The sequence below is a fragment of the Hippocampus bargibanti genome, linkage group LG03 (genome assembly GCF_051943395.1).
Source record: "Hippocampus bargibanti isolate YZ-2025 linkage group LG03, ASM5194339v1, whole genome shotgun sequence".
NCBI classification, from domain to species: domain Eukaryota; kingdom Metazoa; phylum Chordata; class Actinopteri; order Syngnathiformes; family Syngnathidae; genus Hippocampus; species Hippocampus bargibanti.
Window position 1 is genome coordinate 603,869 of NC_142736.1, and position 20,807 is coordinate 624,675.

At 45.1% G+C, this 20,807-nt stretch overlaps 1 protein-coding gene and 1 long non-coding RNA gene across 3 annotated transcripts in view; one reads left to right on the plus strand and one right to left on the minus strand.

Moving 5' to 3' along the window:
- The window catches only part of LOC148899906 (uncharacterized), an 80,826-nt gene extending 62,464 nt beyond the window's left edge, over positions 1-18,362 (minus strand). For both annotated transcript variants that reach the window (XR_016114378.1, XR_016114379.1), the window contains exons 1-2: positions 18,244-18,362; positions 16,580-16,668 (exon numbers count right to left, since the gene is read on the minus strand). This is a non-coding gene — a long non-coding RNA (uncharacterized LOC148899906). The remainder of the gene's footprint in view (positions 1-16,579; positions 16,669-18,243) is intronic.
- Positions 18,363-18,457: 95 nt separating this feature from the next.
- The window catches only part of tshz3b (teashirt zinc finger homeobox 3b), a 31,550-nt gene continuing 29,200 nt past the window's right edge, over positions 18,458-20,807 (plus strand). The window contains exon 1 of the mRNA XM_088991413.1: positions 18,458-18,572. The gene's annotated coding sequence lies outside the window, so the exon portion shown is untranslated. The remainder of the gene's footprint in view (positions 18,573-20,807) is intronic.

The window sequence follows — 20,807 nt, forward strand, 5'->3', positions numbered from 1 at the left end:
TAACTATCCAGCTAGATAGCAAATAGAGAGTTTATGTTCGTGTAAAGATATTATTGTTAATTATATGATGGATTTGAACCTATTTGGTTCTTTATTGCCAAGTATGTAGAACACACATGGAATCTGATGACCAATTCACTTCTGCGGAACTCATTCATTGCCATTCGCAACTTGATTCGGGTTTTGTTTCTTCAAGCCTGGGTGTTGATAAAGCGCTGGTCAGATCTCTGGCAATGTCTTTTGTTTTCCACAAGGGGGCATCATTTCCCCTTTTTCCATGTTAGCGCTTTGTTCCAGTTTCAGCTGTTTTTCAAGCGCTACATAAACCAATATGGATGTATTGCATTGTATTTTGGACAGTCACCCTCATATCAAGCTCGGATAACTCCAGATGCATATAATTTAGGAATTAAGGCTTTTTTGTCCCATGAAAGAAGATTGTTTATGTAGATCTAACACTCAATATTCTGAGGCTCCTGGAATTCTAGTGGCAATGACAAAAGTGGTGGGCAGGGTGCGGAGGGTTCAGTAGGATTTTCCGCGCTCTTGTCTTGGTTCATGCGGTGGATTTGATGGGCTCAGAATGTTCGGAAGAGGCTTCGGGTCAACAAAAAAATGAATGAAGTTGGCATGATTCTCACTTTTATCTCAGAATTTAGTCTTTCAAGTGAGAATCCTCGAAATTTTGATGGTCAAGCTTTTCGCCCCGCACTTGTGAGGCTGACATGCCAACCAGTCCACCAATGAGCCACCCCGACCGGCTTTTATGTGGATGTTAATCCAGGTACTCTATTTTGGCGGCCAATCAGATTTCGGCTTGGATGTGTTGCCATGTGAAATGTAAATCAGTCCAGCCGGCCTCTTCAACGTGAGCTTCGATGGGACGATTGCTGTGGAGTATCGGGGTCTGACGAGACCCCACCGAAGGCCTTCGGTGGGGAATGCGGAGCCCCCAGCGGAGCCGAAGCATCCACGCAACGGGAGCCGTTTAAAGGCGAGCGCAAGTACGCGGGCGGCGCTTCTGGAAGGGTTATTAATCCAAGGCCAGGTTGCTTGCGTTGTGCTAAAGTGAGTCGTGAGTCATAATGTGCATTTGTCTGCGCTGAAGCAGACAGATGGCACTGGGATAACCAAAGCCACCGTAAAAAGCAGCTTTAACTCACTTTTATGGCCGAGGTGCGCCGCAAAAAAATGCCATCGAACACAATAAAAATCAAAGGTTAGCCTGACGCCACGCCGTAAATATGTCACTTCCTGTTTGTCATGCCGGCTTTTTAGCACTTCCGTCGTGGCGGGCGACGGTGCTCGTCGGCGAAAGGGAGCAGCGCGACGAGCGCTGCGCGATCGAGCCATTTAGACTCCAGAGTCCCACGAACTGGGGGCGGGACCTTCTCAAACTGGCCACTTCCGGTTTCAAATTGAAGTACTTTGTACACACTTTTCGGCATTTTGATTGGTGTTTTGCATTTGAATAAAAATATCATGCTGCGTATTTGAGATGCTCTCAAACGTTTTTCTGATGTCAGTTAGGAAACAAAAAAGTGACGGCGGTTGTCCTTTCAAGCGCTATATACATTTCCTTGAAAAAATCCTTGACGTTCTCAAGTATTTGATCCTGTTTTTGTGTGTGTGTGTGTGTGTGTGTGTGCTTAGCTGGCAACGACTCTGTTTTTTTCCGTAATGAGTACGCTTTTCATGATCCCATTCCGGCTCACGGTTTTTTCATGAAAATGATGGTTTCCAAGAAAAAAACAATCCGTCAAAAATCATCCATTTTCAGTCCTATGGGCGACTGAAAACGGTCTTTGGCCTTGCGCGGTCAGTATATGTCGAGGTAGCAATGCAGCGCACGTATAGGCGCCACTAGCGGGTGATTTGTTGCCGCGGCGACAAATGAAGTGGTGGCAGCGCCACCCGCTTTGTTTTGCAAGATCAATTCGGCAGTGGCCAGGCGCTGCCGTTAGGAATGATGAAAACCTACGCAGGACATTTATACCGCCATGCGGCCGGGCGCCGCCCAGCCCCTTCGCCGTGGCGACCGCCAGCCGCTGCACTGCGCTAACCTGAGACCCCCCCCCCCACCAATCGGCCAGGACGGGATTCGCCCATCCTTCCTGTTTGCAGAAAAAATGCATTTAGGCTAAATGCTCTGGAATTGATTGATTGATTGATTGATTGATTGATTGATTGATTGATTGATTGATTGATTGATTGGTTGATTGATTGATTGATTGATTGATCAGCATCATCTTAGTATGTAGAACACACAAGGAATTTGTCTCCGGTAGAACGCGCTGCACTAGTATCATCAGAAGAAAAATGGAGGCACTATCCAGTTCTATTTGGGTTCCCGTTGAAAGAGTTCATGGCTCGGTGGAAGAAGCTGTTGAAATGTCTGCTGGATTTGGTGGATCGGTAGCGCCCGACTGAGGGAAGTAGCTGGAAAAGGTGGTGAGCAGGGTGTGCAGGGTCCAGTAGGATTTTCCGCGCCCTTGTTTGGATTCTTGCAGTGTGCAAGTCCTCGAAAGTGGCTGAGGGGCTGCCAATGATTTATTTTCCGCCGTCCTAACTGTCTGTTGAACTCGGATTTTGTCCATTTTATTGATTTATTGATTTATTAACTTTACCAAAACATGTGGATGCTCACAAAATGGATTGTTGGGGTTCAACATGGTTAACTTGGTTCCTGTCTCGACACCAGGGGTGACCAAGTTGTTTTTTGCTGTGGGTCACATTGTGGTTATGGTTATCTCTCGGGGCCGTTATGAATTTGCGGAAGCCATTAGAAGGTTTCATCCCCTCCACATAAGACCTACAAAGCGCACACAAAATGGCTATTGGCGCTCTACGTCATATTTTCAATTCCCAAAGAAAGTCGGGAATGGCAGTAAAGGAGTTAAGACAGAGGTGTACAAACTTTTTGCAAAGGGGCCCAGATTTGCTGCGTCAACCTAGGCGGACGTTCTTTACATACAACACTAATTAATTTAATAATCATAAAAAATGTCATTTTTAAGCGCCTTTCAAAACTCTCAAGGTAAATACAGTGATACCTTGGCTTACGAACACTTTAGCTAACCAACTTTTTGCCTGACGAACATTAAATTCATGAGCATATAGTCTTGGCATACAAACTACTTTTCGGCGGACGAACCAAACCACACAGCGCCACGGTGGCTGGGGGACTCCTTTTCATCCCCCCCTTTCTTTCAGTGCAGACGTGGTTTGTTATTGAGTGGAGTACTTTTTCTATTATGAGACCAAAAAAGACCCCACCACAGGCTAGCGTTAAGCCCAAGAGGACACAAAATAAAATGACGGTCGAGAAGAAGAAGGAGATCATTGAAAAACACCAATGAGGTGTGAGTTTGTGTGACTTAGCGTGCCAGTGCCAGTATGCTAAGTCGACCATTGCTTCGTGTGGCTAAGAAGCAACGACATCAACGGCCATCACAAAGGTCAATAAAACGATAGTACAGTTTATTTCTTTAATTACAATACAATAGCGCATTCATTATACAGAAAATAATGTATATTTTGTGTAGATTTAAGGCTTATTTAGTAGAAATGTATGTTTTATGGGGACCTGGGAACAGATTATTCACATATTTAATGGTTTCTTATGGGAAATAAATGTTTGGCAGACAAACGTTTGGCCTTACACACACTTTCTGGTCACCAATTAGGTTCGTGAGGTGAGGTATGACTGTATTCTTATTTCCAGGGAAATCCCAGCAAGGCCGGTCATTTTCAAAAGCCTCGTATGCTACACATCGAAGACCCCCCACCACCACCACCTCACTAAACTGTCAGCGTTAGCACTTTCACTTTGATGGACTTGACGCGACTAAAACGGAGGCTCAAGAGGCTGACGCTCAAGAGGAGCTTTTAAAAGTGTTAATGCATAATGCGCGAGATGTTTTAGTCGTTGGCGGGCGGGCGGGATAATGAAAATGAGCTAAAGTGGCACGTCACTCAGCCCACAACTACCACTACTGCCCCCCCCCCCCCCCCGAGTGAACTTTAGCCCCATCCAGTGCGGCTTTAAGAGCATCTGCGTGAGTAATGAGGCGCATGCAGATTTCAAAAGGTAATGGCGTGTTTGTCTGCCTGATTAACAACCGCGGCCATGACTTTCTTTTTTACGACGACGACGCCGAGCCTCCCCCGCGTTAAAAGCGGACAAAAATATTGTTCGGCCGTACTTTTGATTTACCAGCGTCTTAACGCGGGACTTTTTTTTGCCAAGTTGAGGACCGTCACGTGTGACAAAAGTAACGACGGTGTCGGAACAAACATTTCCATCGGGGGAAATTTGACATGTCAATATTTCATCGGGCAAATGGACTTCCGGCTTTGGTCACGGTTCAGTCAAAGTCATTGAAAAGACAACGAAAAGTCGTGGAAATTTGTCCAAGGGAGCCCTCTCGCCCGATATTGAAGAGTTCGCTACTCAATATGCGGCAGTTAAAACTCGTTTTTCCACCATAATCTGTTCCAGAAACCTGTTTGAAAACCAAAACGTTTTCCATTATAATCAAGGTAATCAATGTCTGCTTGTTTTTTAATCGTATACGTTTGCATAGGTTCCTATTAGCTAAGCACAAAGATTACCGTATTTTCTGCACTATAAGGCGCACCTAAAAGAAAATATTTTTTCAAAAGCTGACCATGCGCCTCATAATGCGGTGCGCCTTATGTATGGAAAATGTTTTCATCGAAAGTGCCCCTTTATAATGCGGTGCACCTGATGTAGGGAAAATGTTTTTAAATGTCATTTGTTGAAAATGTGTCTTAAATTCCAGAAAATACGGTAAATAAAAAATGGAAGTCTCCGAGCGTTTACTGCATTGAAAACATGTTTGCTTGCTTTGTTGAAATCGACATGATCGTTGAAATATACAAAAACACATTTTTCTTACGGATCATATACAGTGATACATTGGCTTACGAACTTAATTGGTTCCCAGAAGGTGTGTGTAAGGCGAAAAGTGTGTATTCCAAACATTAATTCTCCATAAGAAACCATTAAAAATGAGAATAATCTGTTCCCAGGATCCCATAGAACACAATTTCCTACTAAATAAGCCTTAAAACTACATAAAATATACCTTATTTTATGTATAATAAATGTGTGCTTGGATTGTCATTAAAGAAATAAACTGTACAGTATAATAAAGTGGTTTCATTGACCTTTGTGATGTAGTTGCCTCTTGATGATATCCGAGTGGAGTTGCCGTGCTTTCTCTGCAATAATACCCTCACTCACACTGTCCCCTGCTAGCTGCTTTTCGTGAATCCAAATGAACAGAAGTTTTTCAACCTCTTCTATTGCCTGAGACCGTTGCTTAGACAACACAGAAACAGCCTTAGCCGCACGTAGCAATGGTCAACTTAGCGTACCGGTACAGGGACGCTAAGTCACACAAACGCACACCTTGTTGGTGTTTTTCGATGATCTCCTTCTTCTGCTCGACCGTCATTTTCTTTTGTGTCCTCTTCGGCCTAACACGAGCCTGTGGTGGGGTCTTTTTCGGTCCCATCATAGCAATAGTACGACACTTGATAACAAACAACGTCTGCACTCAAAGAAAAGGGGTGGAAAACTAGTCCGCCAGCCACCGTGGCGCTGTTCGACCGTGTGCTTTGGTTCGTCCGCCCAAAACTAGTTTGTTAACCAAGACTATATGCTAGCGAATTTAATGTTCGTGAGGCGAAAAGTTGGTGAGCTAAAGCGTTCGTAAGCCGAGGTATCACTGTACAAGAAAGCTAATTGTTGTGGCTCATCGGAATTCTGCAATGGGAAGCCGTCCGTCATCTGTACGATTGCCATCGTCGCAGGTGTCGAAAAGGAAAAGTGGGCCGTGGTGAATACTTTTCCGACTTTGTACTCCGATTGAAATCCAAAACTAGTCAAATGGAGCCGAGGCGTAGGTGCGAAAAGGGGGCGTAAAAAGGAGTAATGTCAACTTTTCAGATTGATGGCTTCAAGATGGCGCCAAGGCGTCTTCTTCGCCCAATTGAAGGAGGAGGAAGGAAGACCCTGGCCCGCTTCATCCTTCTTCTGCCGATGAGCAGGAAGGCGCTTCCATATTTTCTCTGATGCGGCGAGCGCGATTGCGCCGGCTAACAAATGAGCTTCATGCAGATGGCGCCGTTGTTGACGGCATTCGCCTGCCGCCAAGGTACACCCGCCCTACATAGAAATGGACGCATTTACATTTAGTCGGCGGCCCGAGTGAGCGATGCAACAAAAGGGAAATTGCTTTGCTTCCCAGCAAGTGACTTTGTTCTTTGCTTCAAGCACCAAAGCCCAAGATGACTTTGCTCATTTGCAACCTCCACTTCCCAGGATAACTTTTGCTTTCAACCCTCACCGCATTTTTAGCTTTTTTTTTTCAAAATTCCATGCTCATCTATTGAGCTAGCTAGCGGGCCTTCACTTTGACATCACAAAGTGAAGGCCCGCAGGACAAATCTGGCCCGCCACATCATTTTATTCGGCCAGTAAAAGCAAAACAAACTTGTGAAATTCCATGCTCATCTATCGAGCTAGCTAGTGACCGAGATAGCTAGCAACCAAGCTAGCTAATAACTGAGCTAGCTCTCTTTCCGTTCAGATAAATGGATAATTCCTGACATCGCAGGTGTCAAACTCCAGGCCGAGGGGCCAAATCTGGCCCTCCACATGAGTTTATTCGGGCCACGAATGCAAATCAAACTCATAAAATTCCATGATGCTCGCCAAAAATTCCAAATTGTCGTATGTCAAACACAATAACAGTTATTTGAAAACTACTTGATCATTAATTTGTTGTGTGCGCTGTATATGTAATATGTGGACTGGATGAAACATTGTAACGGCTTCCCCAAATTCAAAATGGCCCCCGAGAGGAAACCGTAACTACAATATGGCCGCCGCAAAAAAAGTGACTTTAACACCCGTGCCGTAACGTGTCGCCGATGACAACGAGCCAAAGCCCGCCCACACCCACCGGCTCTTGAACGCGTACGACTACATTTTTCATCATTTTAGAAGCCTTATTTTAGAAAGTTGTCCATGTTTTTTCAGCACTCAAATGTGGCGCAGGCGTTAGCAAAACATGTTTTTCTTTGGTGTGTCACTTGAGGAAGACGCAGATTTTCACTTAACGCTGAATTGAAGGGTATGCGGGTGGGCGACCACGAACACTGTCGCGACACGCGAGATCACGCGGGCTCAATGTTCAAGACTTTCACTCTCACACATACACTAACACACGCATAGTCACACACATAGGCGTGCATCCGCACACAAAAAAAAAAAAACAACGCTACTGGCTACATTCCACAAGGCGCTTTTTCCTCAGTGACGTTAAGTAAGACAAAGCGGGAGATACGGCAGTCAGGCAGCGAGTCCCGCGTCTTTTCTTTTGCCTTTATGTCTGATTCCAGTTCCCGTCATTAATTCAGGATATCGAATCAAGATGCGGAAAATCAATCACGGCCGCCTTTCAATCTGCGTCTCATTAGACGAAGCTCCGGTCCGGGTCCCGGCCGGGACTGAGCCGGTGGCGGCGCTGGCGTCCACTTCTGTCGGGACACGCTGAAACACTTAGCGGGCGAGCGGGGCCATGCGGAACTACTTAGGGCCGCATCCGATTGAGCGGTCGCCTTGGTTTTGGTGGGTCGCGCCGAACGCTTGCTGACGCGTTCGGGCTCCGCTTGAACCGTTCGAGCATTTGGGAAGCCAGCGGACATGCTTGGGATCACTCCAGCCGGGTTAATTTTCATATAATCTCATACTTACTTTTAAAAAAAAACTTTTGGGGTTGTAATAAATCCGATTTAAAAAACATATTCAGATTTATTTAAAGACAAAGGGTTCAGTAATTATTTCATTTACTTTTTGAGCTTGTTCTTCACTCTTGTGACTTGGTGAAAATATAAACGTACAGGCGCCTAGGTGACATAGGTTGAGAATTACTATTGTCACTGTTTCCATTGAAAAACGGTTCAACCAATTTTTATTGACGTTTTAAAGGAAGGCAGGAACGGATTAGTGGCATGTGTATTCATTTCAATGGAGAAAGAGGATTTGAGTCATGAACATTTGTTGTGAGGAGTTGGTCAAGGAAGGAACACATTGGCGCTGGTGTAAAATGTTGCAGAACTCTTTGGGAAATACGTGGAATGTAAAAAACATGTTCCTTTCGGGATCCAGAAGCAGAAGACCAAGCCTCTCGTAGCCTGCGGAGCAGATGTGATGAGCTCACATCATCCACAGCCGTAGTCGCCCTCTCCTTTTCTACTGCCACCTTTTCTCTGTCTATGAGCTCTGATAGGGGAGAAAACCCGTCGGATTGATAACGGCGGTCGAGTGACAGCGACGGAGGCTCACAGAATCGTCTTACGCGTCCGACTCGAAAGCAGACGCGGTAATGTTGCGGTAAAAACGTCAGTCAGAGCTGGCGGAGCCCATGATTGACGAGAGGAAACGCGGATCCGTCGTCTGTGAGCCGCCGCCAAGCCTTCTCGCTCCGTGCCGGCGATCATTTGCAGTTGCTAAAGTGCGGCGGTATTAGGGGGGCCCTTTGCGGCTTGGGATGCGGGGTTGACCAGACCCGACCGTTCCAGATAAGGACATTACGCTGATAGGACAGGGCCACGCAATCGTGGACAAACCCGGCCTAAACTTGACAGACAACATGCGGGTGCTCAACAGATTTCATCTACGTTTGGAGGCCCGATTGGATGCTCGGTGATCTCACTCCACATCTTTGTTTTCATGTTTGCCGCCGTGACGCACTTCACAATTTGGATACGGAAAACAATCATGAATACGCATGCACGTATTGGCTTGTAATCGTATTGCAAACAATAAAAATGTCATTGGAAAGACATCCCATAACCACGCCTGCACACACACTGAAATTCTTGTGTGTGTGTGATGCCATCTTCATCATAGTGTCTCCCTCTTTATTGCCTTTAATGATGGCGCCTTCTCCTTTCATTAATTCTTTATTGATTCCTCCCGACGCCGCCTGAATTATTTTTCAATTACAGTGGCTAAAACAAAAGAAGAAGAAGAAACTATCTTCCGCACACACAGACACACATTCACACGCACACAGAGACACACACAGTATATCCACAAACAGATGTTTTTGCAAAAGTTGCCCCTCCCCCTCATTCTTTGTTGCCGTTGTCCGACATGGCAACATGACGGCACAAAGAGGCGAGGTAAAGGTCACTTAAGACACTTTGGACAGGTATGCGTGTGTGTGTGTGTGTGTGTGTGTGTGTGTGTGTGTGTGTGTGTGTGTGTGTGTGTGTGTGTGTGTGTGTGTGTGTGTGTGTGTGTGTGTGTGTTCTCGTTTAAGAATTGAAGCGGGTCAGCAGGTAGCTTTGGAATGTGGAAGGCGAGCGGGTGGACGCTGAATGATGCGGCGGCGGCGGCGAAGCCCCTCTGAGGGCGGCCCAATGACGCTGGTGGTTGGTCATTAATTACGCCAATTATTCAGCCTCATATTGCAGACGCCCATCGACTGGCGGCTTTGTGTGATGAGAGGCACCAGCGGGGGGAACGTCAACTTGGGCGAATTAAGCCTGATTTGCATGGCCGGGCCAGGACGGAGATGGATTTTCACATCCAATCTCTTTCTTTTTGCTCTCCTCCCCCAATGGTAATCGTCCGCGAGGCCTTTGTTGGCCAATTGCGTCTGATTATCTCAAAGGGTGAAGGCGACACAAACCTACATTTGTCGACACATCGCAAAACAAATGAATGCAGGAGACAAAAACATCAATTGGGGTCTGGAAAAAGCCCTTAGTGGCAAAGTAAGTAGCATCTAGCGATCTTCAAGTGTCACCAGGCCACCCAACCGTCCATCTTCTGCCACTTATCCAGGGTTGGATTGCGGGAACAACAGATTCAGTAGGGAAGCCCAGACTTCCCTCTCCTCAGCCACTTCTTCCAGCTTGTCCTGGCAGATCCCGAGGTGTTTCCAGGCCACCTGTGATCCATAGTCTCTCCAGCGTATCCTTGGTCGTACCCGGGGTCTTCTGCCAATGGGGCATGCCCGGAAAACCTCCACAGAAAGGCGTCCAGGAGGCCTCCTAATCAGATGCCCAAACCACCTCATCTCATCAGGAGATCCGGATGACCGAGCTTCTCGTCTTTTCAGTATCTCTAAGGGAGAGTCCGGATACCCTCCGGCGAAAGCTCATTTCGGCCGCTTGTATCCGGGATCTCGTTCTTTTGGTCTCCTGACAATAGATGAGGGTTGGGATGTAGATCCACCGGTAAATTGAGAGCTTCATCTTTTGGATCCTCGACTCAAAAACTACCTTGCGGGAAACGTTTGAATCCAGAATTTCTCATCTTAAATTCTTTTGGGTTCTACAGGGATTTGTGCAAAATGATCGCTCGGTCGTCGTCTTTGTCTTGTAGTCATTTTTCGCTAGCCTTTTTTATATGGACTGTGACCGTCGTACGATGGCTAAACGGAGAGGACTTCATCACCAGGGCATCTATCGGAGCTCATATTCACTCCGCCATAAAGCTGCCAGAGGAGACAATAGCGGCCGAGGTTAATGGCCAACCAAGCCGGCGAGATGATTATTGATTAGCTAAAGGTTGAGCTAATCATTAGGCTTCATCCATTTTTACGCACTTCTCGCCGTGACCTTTACCGCTCGGCCCGGATTTCTCCATACGATGATTTGATCACCTTCTTCGCCGAGTCGGGGTGGAAGATCGGAGACGCTGGGGGGAGGTGGGGTTAGGGGGCCATGACGTCAAAGGCGATGGGGAATACCGCTCAAGCAGACATGTAATATCGGAATGAGCTAGTCATAATCAAAACAAAAGGACAATGAAAATTGCTGTATGGTGAATAACAGCCATCGGCTCAACCCGAACATCCAGACAACGAAAGGTTTCTGAAGAACGTGAGAGTCCCGCGTTCGACGTTCTCACGCGTCGCCGCTCTGTGTGCAGTGAGAGCAAAGCAAAATGCAAAACATCCGCTCTGAGGAAAACCTTGACACGGTGACAAGGAAATGGCTCGCGTCGAACAACTGTATTTATTGAATGTTCCTGGCAGCGACGAAGCTTTAAGCAAACCCAGACGGGGAGCACATCTGCGCCCAATCACACGCCTCTGATCCCCTTGGCCGTTTCCATTTCGGTCGCCGGGGGCCCGGCGCTGGGAAACGGGCGCCATGTTTATTTGAAGTAACGCTCAACTACTGAATCGCCGTATGTTGCGCCCAGGGGACCGACTCCCCGGGGAGAGCGACAGCTCTTCTCATAAAACGCCGCATCCAACAAAGTCAGACATCAATGGCTGCATGGTGTCGGTTGACATCCAAGTCGCAAACGTTCCCGGAGAAAATAAGCTAAGTCGAAATAAATAAGAACACGGTGATCCGAAATAATGCCTTGGCTGACTATTTCGAGTCACATTTTGAGCCCGACAATTATGGCGTAATGCGTCCAGGTGCTAAAGTCACAAGAAATTGCGGTGACATCATGCTAACAAGTGGTGTGCTATCATACAGCGAGCTAACTTTGGCGTGAAAACCTCTCAAGGGATTCAGATCATTCTCGACAGACTATTCAAATGAAAACAGATCAAATGCTAACATGCTAACAACCAGGATGCTAACATACAGCAGGTCAGCAACCTAGTTTTAGCAAGGAAATGTAATTTCCTTGGTCACAGATGTGGGTCTTGATATGAGAAGGAGAAGTTGATTCGGTTCAGTTCGATGCGATCTCATCATGCCAATCAAAATCAATTTTCCTCATTGGAATCGTACACGCCGCATTAGGAATCTGCGTGATTCGATTCGATCCATTTTAACACGTCATACCCAGTTGTCGGCGGGAATGGCCACAATGCTAACATACTAAGTTTTGATGCTAACATATTCCAGCAGAAATTTACCGTATTTTCCGGTGTATTAGGCGCACTGGACTTAGCATTAGAGCTAGAGATTTTTTTTAAACAAAGAATGACTTGGATTCAAATATATAACGTGTGTACCGTATTTTCCGGTGTATAAGGCATACTGGAATATAAGGCGGACCCCCAACAAATAGTGTATTTTCAATCTTTTTCCGAATATAAGGCGCACCGGTCTATAAGGCACACCTTCAATGAATGACAAGTTTTCCAACTATAATATCTAAATATATCATACTTTTCCAAAATATTCCATATAATTATAAATAGATCAAAGTTTTCCAAATATTATATGGAATATTTTGCACATTATATAGCACACCACATTATAAGGCGCTACAGTCGATGCTGAGATGGTTTGGACATGGAGAAAGAGTGACTATATCGGCAGAAGGACGCCGAGCCTTGAACTTCCAGGCAGGAGACCGAGAAGAAGACCGAAGAGGAGCTTTATGGATGTTGTCATGAGGAGGACATGACGGCAGCTGACGCGAGAGAAGAGGATGCACAAAACAGGCTTAGATGGAGGACATTGATTCGCCGTGGCGACCCCTGAAGAGAAAAGCCGAAAGGAAAAGAAGAAGACAGTCGAGGCTGGGGTTACGCACTACTTCTTCTACGGAGTCGTGGCTACTGACTGTCATTGCCAGACCGCTCGCGGTTCAATAATTTCACATATAAGGCGCACCAATCGGCGTATAAGGCGCAGGGTCATCTTTTCAAGACAATCACGGCTATTGGCTGCACCTTATACACCGCAAAATACGCTCATCAAAAAGGTATTGTCAGTGTACGACTTCGGCAGGGAAAGGGACAAATGTCTTTGTAGTCGAGAAGACAAACGTCAAGCGACATGATTGGCGCCTTGCGTGCACGACGACGTCACGCCAAAGACGTCGCTTCCTCTTCCAAAACGACGACTTTGAAGTCTTTTGAATGCAACGCGGACATTTGAAGGCGTCCGCCGTCACTTCTGGCCGGACCAAAGTCATTCGGGCGAGCGGTCGCCGCAAATAGCCTCTTCCCGCCTGTCTTTTGTCTCCGCCGCCTTTCATTTGAATATTTCATCGGCTTTTTCTTGAGGCTTGAGCGGCTTTTGCCAAAGTGGAGCACGGAAGACATGACGGCCGCCGTCTGAGGTGGCGATGATGGCAAGCGAAAAGGTGGACAAGACACATCACTGATAACTAATGTACTTCCTGTGTACTTCCTCCTTGCCACACACGCTCTGTGTCAACCCAACTCAAACCCCCACCCGAGCCGTCACCCAAACACACACACACACACACACACACACACACACAACCCCCACCTCTTCTGCTTAACCATCAACCCCCCCCCCCACCTCTCGATGCGCGTGTGCGTGACTCTTAACAAGTGTGTGAATGTCAACATGTACATCAAGGAGACAAACTGATGGTTGACGTGTGTGTGTGTGTGTGTGTGTGTGTGTGTGTGTGTGTGTGTGTGTGTGTGTGTGTGTGTGTGTGTGTGTGTGTGTGTGTGAGCCCGTGAATGTCCCCGTTAGTGTGTGAGATGAAAGGGCATCAAACTTAAAGGACAACCGACGTCACTTTTTTCTTAACTGACATCAGAAAAACGTTTTATAGCATCTGAAATACCCAAAACATGCAGTATGATATTTTATTCAAATGCAAAACACCAATAAAAATGACTTAAAGTGTCCAAAATCTGCAAAAAAATGAACCCGGAAGTGGCCAGTTTCAGAAGTTCCCGCCCCCTTGTTCGTGATGTCACGCCAAGACGTCTTGCCTTGCTCGAGAATCAAAACAATGGCTTCAGATTTGGAGAATATGCTTTCGTTTTACACATCCAGTTATGAATATGATTCAAATCGTTCTGAAGAGGAAAGCGTACATGTTTGCAATACATTAAAGAATTTATTTGTGCCATTTTGAGGCAACATTGGGGGAAAATCTCTCACCCAAAATAAGAGGCAGAAAATGGCGTCCAAGCTCCTGTGAGGAATTAATCAGCCCGTTTCCACAGGCTGATAAATTCCTTCCATGGAGCTTGGCCGCCTTCTTCTGGCGGCTTTTTGGTGCAACACGATGTTTTCAGACCAAACAAGTACAGCAAAATACATTGACGTGATGGAAGGACTGCTACAATGTGTCTTTTTTTTGGTCAGGGGGCGGTCCTTTCGTGACGTCACGTACAGACTCGTCACCAACTCAAAAACAAGACTTCCGGAATATTCGGCGCGAGTCTTAAAACGTAAAACGTGGAATATTATTAAAATACGCTCAGTGGAAGTCATTTGAAGCCATTTTGCAAATTATGGACACAACTTGTCCGGCCGGAGACGTCGGTTGTCCTTTAAGTATCATTTTCCGTTCATTTTTCCGGCTGTGATTTTTGGACTGTGGACTTTAATGAAGGACATTTAGTTTCATTCGCGGGACTTGAAGTCAGGTTTGGGTTAATTTTGTGTTACATGTTTTAATGTGGGCACATGCGGCTTATATACAGGTGCGGCTTGTGTATGTACAAAATCGGTTTTCCCCTTAAAATGTGGCGGGTGCGGCTTATAATCAGGTGCGCTCTATAGTCCGGAAATTACGGTATGTGTGTGAACATGTATATGAATGAATTTGTATCTGCAAAAGAAAGTGTGTGTGTGTGTGTGTGTGTGTATATAAAAAGAGAGCGATAGACAGAGAGAGAGAGAGAAAGACTGTAAGGACGAGTGTTGCTGCATGTTTGAGAGTGTGTGTGTGTGTGTGTGTGTGTGTGTGATGAGGTGTCTTATGTGTGCGACGCAAGAGTGAAAGAAGCACTTAGGCGAGTGACGTGAGCGCCCTTGAAGTGTCACGCGTGGCGTTTGACGGCAGGTAGAGACCAAAACACAATTGCAGAAATCGGAGCGGAAACGAGAACAAGCGAGACGGACGCCGACGTCCTGTTGTGATTTCCAACACGCCGTAAAAGTCGCCAGAAAGAGAAAGACACGCTTTGGCTTTTAACACGTCGCCGCGTCAGGTGGCTTTTGGCCCGCGGCCGACGCCGATTGTGGCGGGAGGCCGATAACAGATTGTCTCCGTCGCCTTCCCAGGCGGCGGAGACGCTCCTTGACGCCACGCGTGAAGCGCTTGTCGTGTTTTGGAGAACCTTTTCGCCACTTGATCGCATCTAAGGTGACCGCGGCGCAACCGCAACATTGAAAATGGCCGTACTCTTCGTCGACGCGCCGAAAAGTTAGTCACACCAAATAAAATCATTGCCATGCAGATGCAGAAACCTCAGCTGACCAATGCTTTAGCTTACCAACTTTTCGCCGTACCAACATTAAATTAGCTAGCATACAGTCTCAACTGACAAACTCTTTTTTAGCGGACAAACTACACAGCACCACGGTAGCTGGTGAACTAGTTTTCTTTGAGTGCAGATGTGGTTTGTTATCAAGTGGAGTACCTTTGCTATTATGGGACAGAAAAAGACCCCAGCACAGGCTAGTGTCAAGCCGGAGTGGACACAAAAGAAAATGACGGTCGAGCAGAAGGAAGGAGATCAGCGAAAAACACCAACGAGGTGTGCGTTTGTGTGACTTAGCGTCATCGTACCAGTACGCTAAATTGACCGTTGCTACGTGTGGCTAAGGGTGTTTATGTGTTGTCTAAGCAACGGTCAAGCAATAGAGGAGTTTGAAAGACTTCTGTTGATTTGGATTCACAAAAAGCAGCTAGCAAGGGACAGTGTTAGTGAAGGTATTATCGCCGAGAAAGCACGGCAACTTCACTCAGATATCATCAAGAGGCAACCTGGAAGTTCGTCATCCATTGACAACCACCGTCACAAAGGTCAATAAAACAATAGTCATCCTGTCTACTTGATATGTAATTTACAACAGATTCTTTTCTTACAGACTGTGTTTCTTAGGTGTTCAATTACCTGACATGTTTCTGCGTATACTTCCACCTTCGTCACAGTGGCTGGACAATAAAAATGTCAATGCAACAACTTTATTATCCAGTACAGTTAAGTTTTTTTTTAATTACAATCCAATAGCACATTAATTATACATAAAAGAAGGTATATTTTGTATTGTTTTAAGACTTATTTAGTAGAAAATTATGTTTTTATGTTGACCTGGGAACGGATTATTCACATTTTAATGGTGTCCTATGAGAAATAAATGTTCAGAAGATGAACATGGACTGGACGAAAATTGACCAGGGGCCACATTTGGGCCCCCGCACCGCACTTTGGAAATAGCTGCACTTTACCTAAAAGTGTCAACGTCTATGCTCGGATAGTCAATCTGTCAACCCCAAAGAGTCTGTTGACAATCGGATGCCATTTTTTTTTTTTCATCGTAGGAAATGTACTCAAAGTTCTAAAAGTTACTCTTTACTCAACGAGTTGGTGTTGAGACGACGTGACGCATAGTTTGCATTTCGGGAGGAAAGAAATCACTGGCGCTGATCGAAGGAAGGGGGGAGGGGCTGGAAATATTGATTTCTTGTTTGGCCTCGTTTAACGTGAAATTGCATCATTCGTCACTTTCACAAAAGCAATTGGAGAAGGAGAAAAAAAAGACAAAAGACGCATTTTGTCGCGTACTTTCCGGCGTATAAGGCGCACCCCAACGCTTTTCAAAGACTTACCGTTTGGTGCAAAGTCATATTGAGCCACGACAGGTCTCGCAACCACGTTCAGCAGCCGCGGACTCCAATCCAGACCCCAACAACGCCCCCTGTAGAAGAAATATGTAGTGCATGACGGGATTTCACAAATTATGGACACAACTTGTCCGGAGACGTCGGTTGTCCTTTAACTCAAATACATATACACACACTAATGCACGCATACCCACACACACACACACACTTTTTGTTCTACTTGCCAGCCTGCTTACTGAACCTCTCTACGTTTGTTTGACCTCTGAACTCTGAGCTTACCCCTCAGGGGAAAAACACAATGACGCACACACACACACACACACACACACACACACACACTTCTCTGTGCTTGCAGTGAGTGGATTTTGCCTCTCGGCTGCCTCGTGGTCATCCTTACAAACAGATAAAAGGATGTATGCTTTCCTCAATCCCGACACACGCAAACACACACACACACACACACACACACACACACACACACACACACACACACACACACACACACACACACGGCTGAACCCATCCTGATCGTCTCTAGGGAAAAGTGACACTGAAGAGGGGAAAGCCATCCTTCCTCTAAACCTGTGCCGCATCATCCCAGCGAGGCGCCGGTCGGCGAACGTCCGCCCGCCGTCCGTCCGGCACGCCGCTTTGTGTTTTCACGGCCGTCACTCGGCGGCCTCGTAATGGCGGGCGTCCGCAGGCCGGCGGTCCTGAGTCGTCATTTGCGACGGCGAGTGCCATCTGTGCGCTTTGACGCCCGCTGTCAGCTCAGCTGGTGTCTTGATGTGGACTCGTCACTGACTCATCCTCCATTTTGTGACAGTCCCTCTGATATGGTGTCCCTTTATTAGAGGACAAATGACTTCACATTTTTTAAAATATGTACATCTATGCTAAAGTGAAGTAGTCAGTCTTCAATGTATGTATGTATTTTCTTCTAACTATTATTTTTTAATTAGCAAGCTAGAATTAAAAATAATTGTGTTTGAATTTCACCCATTTTATGACCTCAAGTAGTTGCATGAAAAAAAAATCAGATTTTTTTTCTTTATTTATGTATTTATGAATGATTTTATTGACTATTTGTTTGTTTATTTATTTATTTACTCTAAGTTATTGATGAATTTATTTATTTCTTTAATTTTACTTCTTCAATTTTATTTTTCTGTGTATTTATTTACATCTTTGTGTTTTTTTCTTTCGGGTGTTTATTCATTTATTTTTATTTATATGTGTATTTATTTTGTTTCTTTGTTTATTTATTTACTTTGATTTATTTTCAAATGTATTTATTTTATTTATTTTATTTATTTACTTGATTTATGAATGTATTTGTTTATGTTGTATATTTTATTCATTAATTTTCTTTATTGATTGTATTTATTTATTTGTTTGTTTGTTTACTTTTATGTATTTGTCAATGTATTTATTTACATATTATTTATTGATGCATTTCGCTGTTTTTGATGTATGTATTGATTTTATTTTGGGGTCATCGTCTTCCATCAAGGAATCAAATGTGGGCGTGGCTCTCCGAGTTGAATGAATATAACATGAATTTTGTGACAGCCAGCGAGCGCTTCGGACATGCACATTGTTTCATTTTAACAAGACATAAGCGTGAAATAAATTGATCATATCCTCACCTTTTAACATCTTTTTAACGAGCCACCGAACCACCTTGAGCGTCTGCCGTGTTTTGTAGGCGGGGCCTCACTTCCGGGTCAGCACATCACGTGACTCGTGGAAAATACGTCATTTCCAGCGGCGTCCGTGTCACCATATTTGAAAGGAGTCTTGGAGTCAATACAGTTTTTTTTGTTTCCCTTCCCGTGTGGACTTTCCCCGAAGGGGGGTTTCATCGGCTCCAGGTGGTCTCCGTTCCTGACTGCCGAGCCCGATGGCGGACCCCCATCGGCCCGCAGTGCGGCTCTGAGGTCTTCCTTCGTGGCTCCACAACACCACCACACCACACGTGAGTCTGGAGCTCAGCTGTCTCATGAACGTCACCGGAAACGCTGCGCCGGCTGTGCGCGTGCACGAGAGAGAAAGACTCACCAAAACAGAGCACGCTTGCTTCTTTTCTCTTTCGCTCTCTTTAATCTTTTGTTTTGAGGGGCGGGAAGGTTCCATGTGTTCGCGATGAGGATGCGTGCAGGAATGTGCGTGACCGAGAGAGAGAGTGTGTGCGCGCGCGCGCGCCTGTGCATATTTGAACACAATCGGAAAAAAAGTTTCAATGTGGCTACTTTAACAATTGACCAATCACAATTCAACTTTGTATTTGTTTGGAAGTAACAAGTATCGTGACGACTTTCCACCGGTTCAAAGGACGTCTAATTCACAATCAATAAAATTCAGCTGTTCTATTCGTTTGTTGCATAAGTGTGCACCCCCACCAGGACTGGTAAATATCCCGTGACTGTAAAGTGTCCTTGAGAGTTTAGAAAGGCACTTATAAATTACATTTATTATCATTATCATTATCATTACCATTATTATTATTATTATTATTATTATTATTATTATTATTATTGTTATTAGTCAGTATGGCTGCTTTCAGAATTGACCAATCACCATCCAACTTTGTTGAACAAGTTGGACGATTTTCGCCATTCAAAGGACCTCTAATTGACCATGAATCAATTTGAGGTGTTCTATCAGTTTGTTGCATAAGTGTGCACACCCCCTAGAACTGGCAATATGGTTGCTTTCAAGAATTGACCAATCACCACCCAATTTTGTTGATCAAATATCATAACAATTTGCCACCATTGAAAGGACCTCTAAGTCACCTTAACCCTTTAGGGACGATTGTACCAAATTAGGCACATGATCAAATTTTCTATATTATTGGAAAATAATCGAGAATGAAGCTACTAGTATATTATCGTATCCACCAGTGACCATAAAAACTGAACAGAACATTTTTTTTTTCAAAGTAGAAAATAATTCAGGCAGTAAAGGGTGAACTAAATTTCAGATGTTTTATTCAGGCTTTCTTTTTGTTATGTATTTGTGTCACCTCACCTTTGAAAAAAAGGATGACTTGACTGCGGCCATCTTGTCTAGTGCAAACAAGAGGTTTGTGTGTGTTTGTGTGTGTGTGTGTGTGTGTGTGTGTGTGTGTGTGTGTGTGTGTGTGTGTGTGTGTGTGTGTGTGTGTGTGTGTGTGTGTGTTTTACTTTGTCTGTTTGTGCCAGGGAGTCAGTATATCCCAGTGTAACCAATCTGTGAGTTTTTCAGTGATCTCATCTCTTCTCTTTTGTATGTGTGTGTGTGTGTGTGTGTGTTCTTACATGCATGCCACGTGAACACGCGTCTGCATGGCTGAGTGATGTTTCCTTTTTGATTCACTTTTTTCCCCCCCTCATGCTGTAAATGTTTCATTTCTTCCTTGTTTGCGTTACAGATGTTGCATCTCTGTCCGGTGTGTGTGTGTGTGTGTGTGTGTGTGTGTCGATTAACAGGGCACTTTGCTGTATGCAAGGAGGAATTTCCCCCAGCAGTCGCCATCAGTAATAGTTGCTGTAATGAGCTGCAGCTGTCAGCATGTTTCCGCACAAACACAAACACACACACACACACACACACACACACACACACACACACACACACTGGCGCAAGTACTCAGGCAAAGGAGGAAGTAGTGAGTCACTCATCAGCGGGCCGCCGTCGCATTTGGCGCTGTGAAAACAGCATCGGGAGCCTCACCGTGGCGTCGCTACAACAAGCTTTGTTGTAAGTCATAATGACAGCTGGTTATTTTTGATTATTTTTTTAACTTGCTTGGATATTGATTGCTATTCGGAATGATGGCAATGCCACTTAAAGGACAACCGACACCATTTTTTTGTTTCTTGACACATCAGAAAAACGTTTGGTAGCATCTAAAATAGCCAAAATACGCAGGCTGATATTTTGAGTCAAATGCAAAACAGCAATCAAAATGACTTCAAGTGTCCCAAAACGACTTCAAAATGAAACCGGAAATGGGCAGTTTCGGAAGGTACCGTTCCCTTGTTCGTGGTGTCAGCCCAAGACGTCTTGCCTTGCTCTAGAATCAAAACAATGGCTTCAGATTGGGAGAAGTTGCTTTCTTGTTACTCATCCAGTTATGAATCGGATTCAAATAGTTGTGAAGAGGAAAGCATACATGTTTGCAATTGATTCAAGAAGTCCTTCCGTTTCAAGTCGAGCCGTCAATGAC